This window comes from Podarcis bocagei (assembly GCF_964188305.1).
Source record: "Podarcis bocagei genome assembly, chromosome: 13".
Classification (NCBI taxonomy): domain Eukaryota; kingdom Metazoa; phylum Chordata; class Lepidosauria; order Squamata; family Lacertidae; genus Podarcis; species Podarcis bocagei.
The window spans coordinates 23,106,136-23,122,423 of record NC_138138.1 but is presented as its reverse complement, the minus strand read 5'-3'; the positions used below and the strand labels follow the sequence as shown (position 1 = coordinate 23,122,423).

The 16,288-nt window shown below is 44.4% G+C and overlaps 1 protein-coding gene and 1 long non-coding RNA gene across 12 annotated transcripts in view; one reads left to right on the top strand and one right to left on the bottom strand.

Moving 5' to 3' along the window:
• The window catches only part of SKAP1 (src kinase associated phosphoprotein 1), a 354,748-nt gene that overhangs the window by 77,966 nt on the left and 260,494 nt on the right, over window positions 1-16,288 (bottom strand). The gene's annotated exons all lie outside the window — the stretch shown is intronic.
• LOC308571436 lies at window positions 9,214-12,209 on the top strand. Its single transcript, XR_014001431.1, has 3 exons — window positions 9,214-9,342; window positions 9,557-9,690; window positions 12,091-12,209. It is a non-coding gene; the product is annotated as an uncharacterized lncRNA (long non-coding RNA).

The window sequence follows — 16,288 nt, the reverse complement described above, 5'->3', positions numbered from 1 at the left end:
TTCAGGGGACAAGAGACAACCTGATTATGGCTTTAGAGCCACATGCTCATTATGTGATGAGGCACAGATATTCAGACCTGGAACCTGAAGAGACTAAGAGGATTCTGCTCAGATCATAACCAATCCCATAAATACAACCTTAGAAAGCCTATGATGGTACACACAGAGGAGCCTAGAAACAGCTGCGAAAGTTTTCAACCATTCCTGCCCCCCCAATTCAAACAACACTTGTACAGCTACCAGACTGAATGGTTTGCCTCAGCTCCAGGCATGCGGCTAAAATTATTTGCTGCTCTTTTTAGAAAGTGGTACCTGTCTCCCTCCCTCCATGCTCTACAGAGCTAACAGCAGTTTCAGCGTAAAGGAATTTGAATCAGGGAAATGGGATGGGAGGATGTGGTTAAACCAATCCTCCTGCAGTTCTACTTCCCTCAACTTCAAAGCAACAGTGTGAGGCTGCTAATTAGTACCCCCCCCCAGTCCACCACAGACCTCCTGCATCATGTCTGGTTTAGCCCTCACAAAGATGACTAGGTAACTCTCACTGCCTTCTGAGAGATGTTTTATAATGCAAAATTCTTATATGGGAAGAATTCTCATGTAGGCATTACCACGCACCCTCTGTAGATGGCAACATCTAGCAAATACACATAAATGTATTTTCCAACTGAAGAGACACTGTGGTCAGCAATACTCCCTATGTTTGTTCATTATCTACAAGCAGCAATAAACCCAAGTGTGAGATCACTATACAGTGGTACCTTGGGTTAAGTACTTAATTCGTTCCAGAGGTCTGTTCTTAACCGGAAACTGTTCTTAACCTGAAGCACCACTTTAGCTAATGGGGCCTCCTGCTGCCGCCGCGCCGCCAGAGCACGATTTCTGTTCTCATCCTGAAGCAAAGTTCTTAACCTGAAGCACTATTTCTGGGTTAGCGGAGTCTGTAACCTGAAGCGTATATAACCTGAAGCGTATGTAACCCGAGGTACCACTGTACAGAATATACCAGTTGCAGGCTTGTTTTCCTGTTTTAAGTATTTTGCAACATTTGAAGTGGCCCTAAAGCCGGCATGGGATATGCATCCTTCCTGTTTACTACCACAGCCCACTGGCTGCTTATTTACATGCTAAAAAGTCATCTGTGATGACTTCATAGAGTTAAAGCAGGGCAATGGTTAATAGACTGACTTGTGAAAAGGATGAGTCCTTGGTTCAAATCGTTCTTCTGCTATGAGCTTATTAGAGACTATGACAGACAATACTCTCTAAGAAAGTTCACTTCTCATGGTGTGTGAACCCATTTATTTTGCCCCACAGTTATCCCTGGTCAAACAGGTTATGTGTGGTTTTGAAATAATGCAAACCCCTGAAAAGCCTCTTCTGATCTCTTTTCAACTATCTCACTAAACTGATTCTAACCTTGGCTGGCTTACAGCTATAACAGAAGTAACATCTTAGGTGTGGTGGTGGTAGTTTGAGCGTAGCTTCACTGCATTGGAAATCACAAGTATCTTCTGCCCTAAAGCAAGTTTTGGAGAAAACAGCTCTCCTACCTCTCTCCTACCAAAGCCACATATTAACATACATTATATTAATGCCAACACTACATACAAATGTTAAGAGTGAAGCAATCCAATGGTCTAATTCAGGTGTCACTACTGCCAAAACTCACTTCTGCATAGTCGAGTTCCCCATTTGACCGTGACATTGTCTGCATTTGTACTTGGCTTGGCATGGTTAAGAACCCATTTAAGTGCCATACTTCCTGATCAATGACCACCTGGCTACTTATCAGGCAGTTTGGGCAAGCCATTTCAGATGTTTCCACAGCCACGTGGAACCCTGACCATACAGAAGAAAATTTCAGTGGCAACATGTCAGTACAGCAACGTTAGAATCGGCACTCATCCCTATGCTGTTCGGGAACAACAACCTACATGCGAAAGCTTAACATATAGAACAGGAAAATGGGTTATCACCTGCTAGCAGAGGGAGGTAGTATTTTAAAATATGCCCCATAAACCTATCAATTGTTATTTAAGGCAGTAATAGCAATCACTTGTTATAGCGTCATAAATTTACATGGCACTTTATAAGCATAACACAAGCGGGAAAGCTTCCTTAGCTTTGACAAGTATCTCCGGTCTCACTAAAGAGAAGACAATGAATGAAACACACTGTCAGGAGATGATGGAGGCCATGGGAAGAGGAAAAGGGAGGAGGGCTGTATGCGTGTGGATGCGGAAGGACGGACTTAGCACAAGGGGGGAATGCATTCCAGAAGGCAGTATGGGTTAAGAGACTAACAGGAAAACAGAGGCCAAATACAGATAGTTATCATTTGCCAAGTGATAACTTAACACAGGATGAATTTAACCACTTGGTAAGCTGGTTGTCTGTATCATCCCACCAAGGACAGTAAGCAGAATTATCAGGCTGCCTCTTTCCAAGATTGCTGATCAAGTGCAGATGTGTGGCAAAAAAAATTCCCCATCACATGGGAAGACAAGCTGGTATTTTATCACTTAGCAAACAGACATCTGTATTCACAAGATAAAAGCTGTGTTGGCATAAAGAACTGGTTCTTCCCCAGCAGTAACTGAAGGTATGTATGTTACTGTGCACAAACATTATTCCACTTGTGGGATGCCCAACATTAAGGTATCACTTTCATGAGCCACTTAAGACCAAGAGCAGCTCCATTCAGTCCCATCAAAATGTTACCAGCCTGTGTTTGAAGTCTCAAGGCCTGGAAGCCTGCTTCTAAAAATGAAAACTGAAACACTTGGGAGGCCGAATTCTGGTTCTCGTTTATTTGTTTGTTTAACATAAGGAAATTTAAACCCGGAAGACAATTCTGGTTGTAGTATAAAATCTAGCGCCTCTGGGGCACAGAGCTCTAGTTCTCAGTAAACAAAACAAGATAGCTGACAGAAGATCAGATGCAAAGCTGGTCAGACTCAGAAACAGATCTTTTGCCAATATCATAGAATTAGTGCAAAGTGTGCCGGACAACCTGCCATGCTGCACTTTCTGGAAGCCAAGCTTCTCCCTACCACCACTTTGTCTGGGGCACAGCTGTCTCTTACTCTCCATTCAAATCAATGCAAACCTGGTCAGTTCATCCCTCTGTGAATTTAGAATTGGATCTGAAGTTGGAGGGTCACAGAAACAGCTCTCCCTGCCCTGTTCCACCCCCACCGTTAGATGGGAAAGTGGCACCAAAGATCTTTTCTAAATAAATCAGGCTTGATTGTAAAACTCAGGCCAATGACGAGACACAACCTCATTAGCATTGATTTTAAAATAAATTATTGAGAGTGCCTTTCCCACCCACCCCCACCCCCACCCCTTGCCTGCTCTCTGGATCTGTGAAGGAGAACCGTAAATGTTAACTTATTACAATGACTTTTAAAAAAATGCACACACAGAGAAAAGTAGAGGAAAAACCCTAACAATAATTGAACAATCAAAGCTCGATTAATATCCTTCCAGGCAATGCTATGATGTGATAAAGAGAGTAAATGGAAAACACAGGGTTGCTCATCCTTCGCTGAACAGTGGAAGGGTTAGGCCAGTTTTTTCAGGCTTCATGCTGACCAAACTAAAAGAGTGCTGCTGCCAGCCCTCAACCATCTCTTGAACCTGGCAGACCTTTTCCTACTTGTGGCAGAGGCAGCAGGAATCACCTCTAAAATGGCAAAGGCCATGCATATTACATTCAAGCTCACTCTGGGAGATCTAAGCCAAGGGACACCATTTAGAGAATGTTTCGGACCTCACATGATTGTTCTTCAGGAGCACCCATATCTACAATCAGCACACTGAGCGACTACAATACAAAAAATACAGTGGTACCTCTGGATGCGAACAGGATCCGTTCCGGAGCCACGTTCGCATCCAGAAGCGAACGCAACCCGCGTCTGCGTGGGTGGCAATTCGCCGCTTCTGCGCATGACGTTATTTTGACCATCTGCACATGTCCGAGCGGCGAAACCCGGAAGTAATGCGCTCCGGGTTGCCGCAGCACACAACCCGAAAATACTTATCCCGAAGCTACTTCAACCTGAGGTATGACTGTAAAGGTAAAAGTAAAGGTCCAGTCGTGACCGACTCTGGGGTTGTGCGCTCATCTCACTCTATAGGCCGAGGGAGCCGGCGTTTGTCTGCAGACAGCTTTCAGGTCATGTGGCCAGCATGACAAAGCCACTTCTGGTGAACCAGAGCAGCAGACGGAAACGCCGTTTACCTCCCCACCGGAGCGGTACCTATTTATCTACTTGCACTTTGACATGCTTTCAAACTGGTAGGTGGGCAGGAGCTGGGACCGAGCAACGGGAGCTCACCCCGTCACAAGGATTTGAACCGCCGACCTTCTGATTGGCAAGTCCTAGGCTCTGTGGTTTAACCCACAGCGCCACCCATGTCCCGAGGTATGACTGTAGTTTGTTTTAAAACAACACCACCAAACACCAACTGCTTCTCTGCAGTTTCTAAATATATCAAGAACTCCTTCCTCCAGCTTTGAACTGTGTGCTATGGGCAAGCCACAGTACCACCTTGCAGCCATGAGGACACTATTTAGAGCATAGCAGGTCTCTAGAAATAGCACATGTGTTTAGGGTGAAACCTGAAGGATAATATGTACAATAAGTACACTTTCAATGTAAGGGAGACCAGAAGGGGGCTACAATCTAGCAGAAAATTCAGCAAATCTCACACACATTTCAATGGAGCTTATGCAAGAGAACTTCCCGTTGCATTCTTCTTTTGAGTTTCTCAATATTGTTCATGTATTTGCTAGGTCTGCATCATGATCATCTGCTAAGGAGCCCTTGGCAGTACATAGAGGGGTTTCTGGGAGGCCTCCCATCTAGGCAACTGACTAAGTATAGATGAGAACTTCATCAGAACTATTAAGCAATTCTTTTAACACAGCTTTCCTCAACCTGGTGCCCTCTATATGTTTTGAACTTCAACTCCCATCAGCCCCAGCCAGAACCATGTCAAAATGAATCCACATATGACCAACCCTTGTGGCTTTACCATTTGATTTACAGACACTACAAAAATCCAAATGTTGTTTGTGAAAACGACCAAAGCAATAAACAGCAAAACAGGGAGGAAGAGAACAAACAATATGTTAGATGGATTCACATGGTTGAGAATTGAGCAGCAGCCTCTAAAAGCTTCTTGTGGGCAAGAACTGGCTCTTGGTTTGAGGGGGTTCTCTGGTGCCCCCCCCCGGTGGATCTTCTGGTTCATCCCTACCTATCTGTTTCCATGTTTATTGGCTCTTCTCTAATGTACCCTGAAGTATGCCACTGTAATTGCCCACAATGCTCTGGAGTGATGTAGTGTCAGTTCAGAATGCTATGAGCAAATATAATGGCAGATGCAGTCTTTATTGAAAGATTGATGGGAAATGGGCCTAGACCAATGGCTGCATTGGGAGTGTGCCATTAGCAGCTCCCAAAGATGCCAGCTATTGGTCCTAGGCCTGGTTATGGGAAACCTGCAGGGCTAGGTTGGGTATCAGGAGCCAGAGTCACGAGCAGGTCAGCAATAAAAAATAACAGTGTCAGTGAAGTTAACTCTTTATTCAAAGAAACCAAAACAGCACATGCCTAATGAACACAGCAACTCTTCTCAGTAGGTTTTGCCCCAATGAGGCAGTTCTGAGGACTAAAGGTCCCTGCCTTCCCACCGCTCTCTAAGGCTCCTACCCTGGTTCCTTCTCTAGAAGCCTAAAGCTCTGCCATCTTGCCTCTCTTTGCTCCGCCCTCTTAATTTTTCTCTGTGTTCTGGGAGACCACGGTGAGAAGAGCTGGTCACAGCAGGAGGGGAAAACTGCCTGGATTCTTACACAGCCTGCCCCATCTTTGTCTCCTGGCCCCACCTCCTCTCTTGCCTCTGAGTCTGAACCACTCTCTGCCACCGCCTCTTCCTGCTCACTAAACCCTGTTGCCTCTTCAGCTTCCAATGCCTCCTCCTCCCACTCTGCTCCTACTTCTCCCTCTGACCACTCATCATTGCCCCACCACCAATCCCCTGGCTCTGAGCCTTCTTTCCTGGGGGGTTCTCCTGGGGATTTGCCAGCTGGTGCCTCTGACCACTCCTCTGCATCCAGCCAGTCAATGACTTCGGGGTCTTGAACAGCCAGACCCAAATTCAGTACTGGAATTCTCCCTTCCAGGGCCCCTGAGGACAGTTATCCAACACAGAAGAACAGCAGGCAGAGTGTTCTGTCAACCAAGCAAGGGCAAAAGGCTGTAGCCCTTAGACTAACTACCAATTGCTGGGCCCATGGTGAACATCCCTTCTGTTTTCTTTGCCTGAAGAGGGTCCAAGATCTGAGCACACATAGACCTTCAAAGGTAGTGTTTACTGCATCTTTTATTTTTTACACTTTGGTCATTTTCACAAGAGAGTCTCAAGAAAAGGCACTTGAATTTCCCATGATTGTAAAACATAATGGAAAAACTTGGAGAATCCAGAGGCTTCATACAACCAGCAGCAGGGTCCAAGTTGCACAGATAGTATCAAAGAGATCACTAGGTTACGTCAGGTTATGAGGTTCCAGGTTTAAGTTTTAGAATCCTTAACATGTTAGAAAACTGCCCATCAAATTCCTTGTCTCCTTGAACAAGGTTAGTGAGCATTTGGCCCTCCCTTGCCAACAGCTCAAATTGCTCAGCAAAGCTGTTTAGCTGAGTGAACCCCAGACATTCCCCCAAGGAGATTCTTCTGTCTCGCCTTCTCTCTGCTTTACTGGAAACTCCACTCTTCTTTTCATCTCAGGCTGCTGTGCAAACTGCATTAGCAGAGCTTTCTTAATGGGTTCAGGGCAGTTTGCTGGGTCTAAGTCCCTGGCCCCAAACAGAGCCAAATTTCACCAGAAACATCTCCTCAGCTGCCTCCATGTATTCTCTGCATTGTTTTGAAATCAAAGAAGGTAAAGAAAAGGAAGTGTGACACAAAAAAGAACTTGGAAAATTATCCAAGAGTTTTCTAGTCCAACCTGTCTTCCCAGAAGAAGTATGCAGGACTTAATTTCAGCTGGACTTCCAGCTCGAGAAACTCTTTTTCATGCAAAAGGGCTCAGCTATTGGATGTGATGCATAGTAAGAAATGCCTAGCCTAGCACATGTACCAAGTACCTTTGCCTTAGCACTGTGAACCACCACAAATGGCCACCAAACACCTGAGGTGAGAGCTAAAATTTCTGGACTAAAGACTGCAATTTTGAGAAAAGCCAGAGGCCAAGCTCCAGGCTAAGTGTTGAAGAACCCTGATTCAAATGAGCCCTAGTGATGCATAACTTGATAATAGTGATATTTATGAGCAATGGGCTGGTTCACACATGAGAAGTCATCACTCAAAGACTGCAACACAAGAAGCAACAGTTTGCATAGGTGAATGCACCAACAAATAATATACACTATAGCCAGAACTTCCATGTTGCCATAAATACAGTACTTTTCAATCATTTCTATTGCTACAATCAGCTGCAAGGCATCAAGCGATGAGCAATCCAAGCCACCAGACACCAAGCCATGGGTGTAGTCTATGTGTGAACCATTCCTACTTAGGGTATGCATCCACCAACGTAGTCATTGTATGCTGTTCTGGGAAGAGACAATGCTCAATGGCGGGGTGCATGTTTTGCATGCAGAAGGTTTCCAGATTCAATTGCCAGCATCTGTAGAAGGCAGCTGCCCACTCTGGCAGAGAACAGCCCTCCAGGAGTTAAGACAGAGACTCTTTCATCTGCTACCTGATCTTTTCTACCTGGATATGCTTTTTATGCAAAGACTTCCAGGGATTTTACCTGGAACCTTCTGCATACAAAGTATGTGTGCTAGGATCCTCCCACAATGAAGGATAAGGAGGTAAGATTCTTCTTCTTTGCTAAACTATACACTGAGCAGGTTGTCGTGTACAATGCAGGGGTGCAAGTTTTAAGTTGCCTCAGTCAGGGCTTTGGCTGCAGGCTGAAAGAGTGGAATCCAAGGCCGACAACTTGAAGGATTGCAGTTGAAACATTAATATCATAATTAAATGCCAGGCTTTCCCAGTTGCACAGTGCCCCTAAAAGCTTTTGATGGATGGAAGCTTTCAGGAAAGAATCCATTCATGTTTTAACTCAGGAAGGTGCTGCCAGCAAACTGCTCACTGGTCCGGCTTCCACACTAAGGCTGAAAAACAGACTCAATATGCCCTCCAACCTGACTCCCTTCACTCTTGCCCACCCATAATATGTGTGTGTCTGTATCACAAAGGACTGTTCCTGTGTAAGGTATCAGAAAAAGACCAGTTTAAGACTGCAAAACAAGCATGCATTGCATTTAAATATCGTATTGGTGCGGCAATCATGCCACTTTTTAAACTTGTATTCCACAAGTTCAGCCTATTGCCCAAGCATCTGTTAAAACCATAATCTAACCCTAACCCTAACCCACCTCTACATTGTACTGGGCAACCTGCTCAGTGCATACAATTCCTCAAAGAGGAATGGAGTCCAGATATAAACCCCTATTTGCTAAAGACAGACTACAAGCAAACACCAGAAGACTGTATGGCATAGAAATTTATTTAATAATAAATGTCCAAGTTCTTAAGGTCCACAGGGCTCTTTTTTGATATTTCCCTCCAACAGTCTAAACCATGGGTTGGGGATCGCTGGCCATGGAACAAATTATACTTCCCAGGTCTCCTAATTTGACGTGAGATGGTATTTCCCACTGGCCACACACCCCTGTCAATCACCTGATGTCAGGATCAGGTAATCCGCAGCCACAAAGAAACAATGGGGAGCTTTCACTTGCAACTGATCCTTTCCAAATACAGCTTGCATTTGGTGCTGTTTAAATTTGGCATCAAATGTAAGCCATGCTGCTGAGGTTGGATCTACTCAGGAGCTCCCAAGAGAATCCAATGTCTACTGAAAGTAGATTGCATCTTTGCAAGTGTGCCTGTTTGCATTTGGCACTGTTTGCAGCTATAGCTGGGCCGGGATCCCTACTGGGCATCCTGTGTTGTCAGGTGATTGAAAAGTGGGCAGCCACCAACAACATCCCTGTATATTCCGTGTACCAAAGCAGCCAATCAAGGCGCAGTGATGGCTAGAATGCCACAATGACAGCACAATGACATTCAGGAATAGGGAACCTATGGATCTCCAAATCCCAAGCAGCATGACTAATGCTCAGGGGTGATGGAAATTATAGTTCAACAGCATTTGGAGGACCATAGGTTCCCCATTCCTGAATTACCAGGTGCAGAACACCAACACAAGGTCCTGGAAATTACCACCATGCCCTTCTTGTGAATTTCCTTTGGGTAACTAAAATACCACACCATCAGGGGATAGGAAATTGTGCAGAATAAACTACTGATCTGAACCAATGTGGCAATTGTGAAAATTCAGCAGAGGTTTTGTTTGTTTCTTTTTTTTCTGTCTGTCTGTGTGAAGTATGGGCTGTTGTTGTTCTTTTTTATTATGGAAATAAAAATCTCAGTTGTGGTTGAGTGTTTCTTTCATTCTTTTTTTAAGAATGAAAGGAAGTGAGACTGGGATAGAGGAAGGAGAGAGACAGAGAGAGAGAAAGATAATTTCCTCAGCAAGTCATCGTCGCTAATGAAGTTCTACAAAAACAGATACAACCAAGGAAAAATAAAATTTCACAGGTGATAAATTTTTCCAATTTCCGAGGCAGAATTCGATAGGATTGTTAAATTAAGAGTGAAGGTGTCTGTTAGGAGGCAACGAACAATGATGGGTAATTTTATAGAGTGGAAAATTGAATCAAATTGCAACATTAAAACACAGCTCCTTGGAGGATCTGCCCCTATTGCAGGCCTGCTCCACTACATCGGTGGGAGACTTGGGGGAAAATGGCTTGAATGTCTAGCTGCAAGCTACACAGAGACTTGGCTTCAGAAGCTTTCAGAATCATTGAACTTGAAGATGGAGGTGGACAGGATGCTGGGGGGAAGAAACAGAGAATCTCCCCCTGCCAAGTCACTATTGGGGGTTTTCCAGACCTAGATCTGTGCCACTTCTCGAAACTATGTGAGGCAACAAGGAAGTCACTGCCTTGAGGCAGGTTCAGAGTGCCTTGTCTTCCTCTCATTTTAGAAATTATATGGTGACACTCTTTTGCCCTAATCTAACAAATGCTGAGACTGTTTGATATAGTACAGGCGCACATCTTCCCCCACTTAAGCATGTTCTACTTACATGCAGTTCCGGGAAATAAACAGACAGACAGACTCATACCAAAAAATGGCAGCAGAGGGCTGGAGTCCTTGTGGCTCATGGGGAGACCTTCCCTGGAGCCTGAAGAGGATGTCAGTGAGGGCAGAGGAAGCCCCATAGAGACCTGAGGGCACAGCAGGGCTTTGCTTAGGCTGCTCAGCCTCCTCACCTAACAGCTGATGTTGGAGGTAGCACAGCAGCAGCAGCCACTTTCCTGTGCTTCCTCCAGCCTCCAGCAGAGCTTCAACTCTAGTTGAAGAGAGAGTTGTGCAGAGAGAGAGAGAGAGAGAGAGAGAGAGAGCAGGAGAGCAAGGAATTCTGGTGTGATCTGGCCTGATCTGCATCCTCCTGGACTAATGTGTAAATCAGAACAAATTACTTTTCGCACTACTCTAAATTTTGAAGTACAAAATTCTCCAAATACACTTTCTCACCTCAAAAACTGTGCTTAAAACATGGATTTGGAAATAAAATAGAAATGCATATTTTGTGAAGATATTTAAATATGTATATAAATGCAAATTCTTATGCAATTTTTTATAATAATAGTTTAACGTAGAAAAAGGACAAAACTGACTGAATTAACATTTTATGACAGAACACTTGAAAATGGGCATTGAATACAAGCAGACTGATCTCTCCCACTCTAACTTCAGCGCATGCCTAAGTGGACCATTTTGCATCAGTATTAGCGCAAAGCTACTAAAACACATGCAGCTGCTAATAGCTCTGTATTTGGCAATCTTTCTCTACCCGTACCTTATACGCTGCAATACCTTGTATTCCTGCAAAGGTGCAACTATCACCGCCTAGTGTCGGAATCAGAAAGGATAACCAGACCTCTTGCATCATGAAATCAACTCAAGAACTGCTTTGAGGAAGGCCAATCCACAGAACAAGTTGAAGACAGGGAAACATTTATGCCTACACTATTCCTTTTAGTACAGAACATCCCAAAGTCATTTCCACAACCCAAAGAATAGGGACCCCAAAGGATCCAGCTAGAAGCTGCCACCATAATGCAAAGAGCTCTCACTGCAGAACAGGGTATTATGACCCACAGACCTTGCATTACTCAATGAAGGACTCTGATGAGAATGACATTCAGACTGTGTGCTCAAGGGAGAACCATCCAAATGTAATTTGGGGCCCTTCCAGTTGGAAGACACAGCTCTGTTACCATTCTTTGACTCATGAGACCCCTGCAGTATCTCTCTCTCCTCTTCCTCACAAAAGGTAAAGACTACAAAATAAGGTGAGGGCACTTTAACCAGCTGGCCAGTCCCTCCAGCGAGGTGGAGCATTCCATACTTTGGGTCTTGTCAACCTACATAAGGTTTCAGTTGGTTCTAGCTCTCTGCACAGAAAACAATTTCTATAGCTGTCTCAGGAGGCAACTATGGCTGTGTTCACACTCCTATTTACTGTGCACTCCTTGTGTTTCCAGTGCTTGGTTTTTACTCTGTGTTCACACAACATTATCCAAAATGCATAATATCCTTTCCTTTGTTCTAAGATACTACTGGTTGATATGTTGATTCTAAAACCAGCTTCAAAATGATTGAAGACCTTAAGCTGTTCCTAATTTTTCTCTAGTCAAGGTATGAACACCTTTGCATAAATTAAAATATTTCCGCCCTTTTAATATTCCCTGGTGTGTACACACAGCTGCAACCAGAACTGTGAAACACATCAAAAAAGCACAAGTTCAATGTTCTCTAAGGCGACAATGTGAACACGATCCATGCCAACCAGGAGGGCTCCCCCACCTGGAGCTGTTCAACATCCTGTTCTTGCCTTGGACCTGATGCTGCCTGCTTATCCCATAGGCCTCATGCTCCCATGGAACTGCCTCATCCTAGTCCTGCTTCCTCATGAAGATATTTGCATGGAAGTACTTCCCACACCAACTAAGACTCCAGGAAGGTTGGGGCCACAAGGACCAGGTATATGTGCCACGGTATCAGCCACAATATTGCTGGTGTATCTATTTTATTGCCTACTCCTTTGTTCAAGCTCTAGTGATGTAGCTGATTCAGCAGTCTTGCCCATGAATCTTGTCCTCTGATAAGTCATAGCCTTGCCAGTGAGCTACAGTGATGGGACTGTGTTTAGATAGGTGGGAACTACGGCTGGGCAATATATCAATATATTGTCCAAAACTGGTTTAAAGTTCACATTGTGATAATGTTTCATAATATTTGAGCTGGCAATATATCACAAATCACAATGTGTGTAAGGACTAAGCAATATCTGGTTTTCAACATCGCGATAAATCACCAGCTAAACACAGCAATGTTATCAGCAGCTAAACCTCACAATATCACCAGCTAAACATTGCAATCTACCACAATGTCTGAAGTAAGGCTGGAACTATACAGAGGTGAACAGGACAATGTCCTTGCAATTGCTAGGGGTCTAAAACAGATAAATGACAATATTATCAATCATCACACACTCAGTTTCATCACCAGGCAAGCCAAAATGCATCCCAACAGGACTTTTGCTTTTGGGCTTGGCTACCAAATGGTGGTATTTAGGTCAATCCAAACTACAGCAATGAGTCATAGTGAATACAAATAATCTGGGACTGCCAGACCATCAGCAGGCCTGCTAGGAGGCAGAAGCAGCAGTGGCTGAAACAGCTTGCCATAACCATGGTACATGTCGGTAGTAGTGGTGACAACCTGCAAGGCCTGGCAGTGGCGGCACAATCATGGTGGCCTGCAAGTCCTTATGAAGGCAGTGGGAGGGGACAGCAGTAGCAGCAGCAGCCTGCAAGGCCTGGCAGTGGCGGCACAAGCAGTGGCAACTTGTGAGGCCTCATGGTGGTGACGGGAGCTGGTGGCAGTAGCAGTGGCAGCCTGCAAGTAGTAGTAGCAGTTGCCAGGACATTGTCCTATTCGCCTGTGTAGTTCTTTCCTTATTTCAGATATTGTGATATATCAATATATCACAACATTTAGCTGGTGATATATCGCGATATTGAAAACCAGTTATCGCTCAGCCCTAGTGGGAACAGGATAAAAGATCAGATGATGAAGTTGCCTTCTCATCCAATTCTCAGAGCGCAAATGCCACTATACAACCTTCATTCAGAACATAATGCTTTGCTGTGCACAACTATCTTTGGGTTGGATTTGTATCCCATTCCATCCATGTCAATGTGAAAGCTTGCCACTCATTATCAATTCTCTTGACAGGATTTCCTCTGCAATCTGGGGAGGGATCAGTTTGCATGCAGAGGAAATGCCAGGACTCAAACTTATCTGCAACTCAAGCTTTCCAACCAGAAGGTCACTGTGTATGGAGGCTGACTGTAATGACCCCAGTAGCAAGGAAAAGACACGCTGCACCATCCAGGGACACTCTTGCCAGCAGAGAAACATTAATCTTTTTCTCCTGCATAACCTTGGGGACTTCCTCCTATTCCAGGAATGGTCTAGAACTAGGAACAGGATGCTGGGTGGAGTTGATCCCCCCATGCCCCACCTCAGTCTTTGTCAGGGATCTTGCTGGATGGGTTTTGCTCACTCAGGGTCTGAGTGATCAATATATTTAAAGTCAAGAAGAAATTTCCCTTCATGTCAGGCCCTTTTGTTTTTAATTTTGGCCTCTTATTTAAGTCATTTGCAGCAGTTTGCTCTGTGGGTACCTTTCTGTAATACAGTTGTGGGCACACAAGGATTGTGCATTCTAGTGTATTTGTATAGAAAAAATGTGGCTATTTCAACTGTTTGAACACTGTTCACTCTCTCTCTTTCGTCGTTGTTTAGTCGTTTAGTCATGTCTGACAGAAAAACAAGGCTGCAATGAAATGAAGCATCAAAATTTCATTCTGATCCAGCAGTCAGCTTCTGTGTGCTGTAGGAATGTTTCAAATGTAAAGAGCTGCTGAAAATATGCAACCTCCAATGGGATCCTGCTGTACACAAGCAATTATAGTAGATCCACTGTTCTCGGTGACCATCTGCAGAGACTCGTATGCTGATTTTGTTGCATGAAGGTAGCAAAAGCCAGATTGGTAGAGCAGATCTGCTGCTCTGCTCTGTGTACATTACGCACAATGGAAAGGCAATGTGAAAAGCTAGGCTGTTTTCCCAGATTGGCCATCCACACCTGAACAGAAGGGTGAATGGATATACTATTCACATCAAATGGTGTTATGAGTTTTGCTGTCTTGATTAGCATGAATGGGCCCTATCACTATGGTTTCACCTGACAGACTAATGGGTAATCAGGGGCTTGACAAAAGGTGGCTAATGTTTTTTAATGACCAGGGATGTTTTTCTTAATAGCCTGGTAATCTCTCTCCCCTGCCTTTAGAATACAATGCCCATCCAGAGCTAGTAGGAGGGGTAAATAAACAATTTGTAAGGTTGCAACCTAGAGAGAAACAAAGTGCTCTCTGTTTATTATTATTATTTATTAAATTTGTATACTGCCCTATACCCGCAGGTCTCTAGCTGGACTGGAATCAGCTGGGGAGTTGCAGATGTTTAGGATGTTGCTTTGTTTGCTAATGTGATGCAGGATTAGTAGTTTTGCTCCCTTTGTAGGTGTCTAATATTTCCAATGAATCCTGCTTGTAAATTTGTAAATAAAATAAAAGATAAGTATTGCCCTTTTTGTAATGGTAAGTCCCAGATTGAACTCAAAGGGATGTTTGACATCCAAAGCTGTTTATTTTTTGAGTCCACAGGTTTTCTGTGCAAGCATAGTATTTGGTATTGTGACACAAAATTCATCATCCCATTAATCTCAGATTTCAAACAAACACAACAGTTCAATTCTACCATCCCACACTCCTGCTCTTAAATCTAATCTCCACAGCCAGGCCTCAAAAGTAACTGAATCTGCACGGTAAGGAACCTGCCTTCCCCTTATGAAATGACAAAAACAAAATGAACAGAGTCCATGCCGGTTCCTCAACTACAGCTCTGATTAATTTGCTGCCCGCTACTTGTGTGCTGCATATGACACAAAAGTAGGAGGGTCTGCAAAAGGTAGAGAAAGCAGAACATGTATCTCAAGAAATTGGAGAGCTGAGCAGATAGAATCCAAACCAGGTACTTGTTACCAATGTGCCCATGGTGGCTGATCCCTGCTCATGGTGGTTTGGGTGGTCTGGTGGGAGCAGGAGTTGCAGTTTTCACAGCACTTAGAAAAGCACTGTGTGATGAGTGCAGAATATGTGAAATTTCCAGATTTTGCTATTCTTTCTTCCCAGGTAAACTAATATTTTCTGGTTAATTGAGGCAAATTGTTGAGTTTTCTATTCTAACCAGGGGTGCCAACTGTAGTGGCGGAAGGGGCTTCAGCCCCCTCAATATTTGTGGGGAGGGGGCCAAGCCCTCCCAATATTGAGGGGGCTGCCATACCTGCCACCACCAGGCAAGCATTTGCATGCTTGGCAGGATGCGCAGAGGGTGATTCGCATCCCCTGCCGCTGCCGGGCAAGCGCTCACGCTGGTGAGATATATCACATGACGATGGGCCCCCTCAATGTGGGGTACAAGTCGGCGCCCCTGATTCTACCTGTTCTACTGGCTTTCACTTGCAAACTGACATGGGAATTCATCTGCATAGTAATGTATTCTAGGCAGAAGTTATGTTCTAGACAAAAGAACTCTAGACAAATGGGCACTCTTGTACAGTGGTACCTCAGGTTACATATGCTTCAGGTTACATACGCTTCAGGTTACTGACTCCGCTAACCCAGAAATATTACCTCGGGTTAAGAACTTTGCTTCAGGATGAGAACAGAAATCGTGCAGTGGCAGCGCAGTGGCAGCGCAGTGGCAGCAGGAGGCCCCATTAGCTAAAGTGGTGCTTAAGGTTAAGAACAGTTTCAGGTTAAGAACGGACCTCCAGAACAAATTAGGTTCTTAACCAGAGGTACCACTGTACTCTGAAATACAAGGGCAGGAAGAGATTGTTACAGATCGCATGAGCACTTTGGGCTCATCCCCACTTCCCCTTGTCCTGTGTCTAGAAAGCACAGGTCCAAGCCTGTTTTCTGGAAGT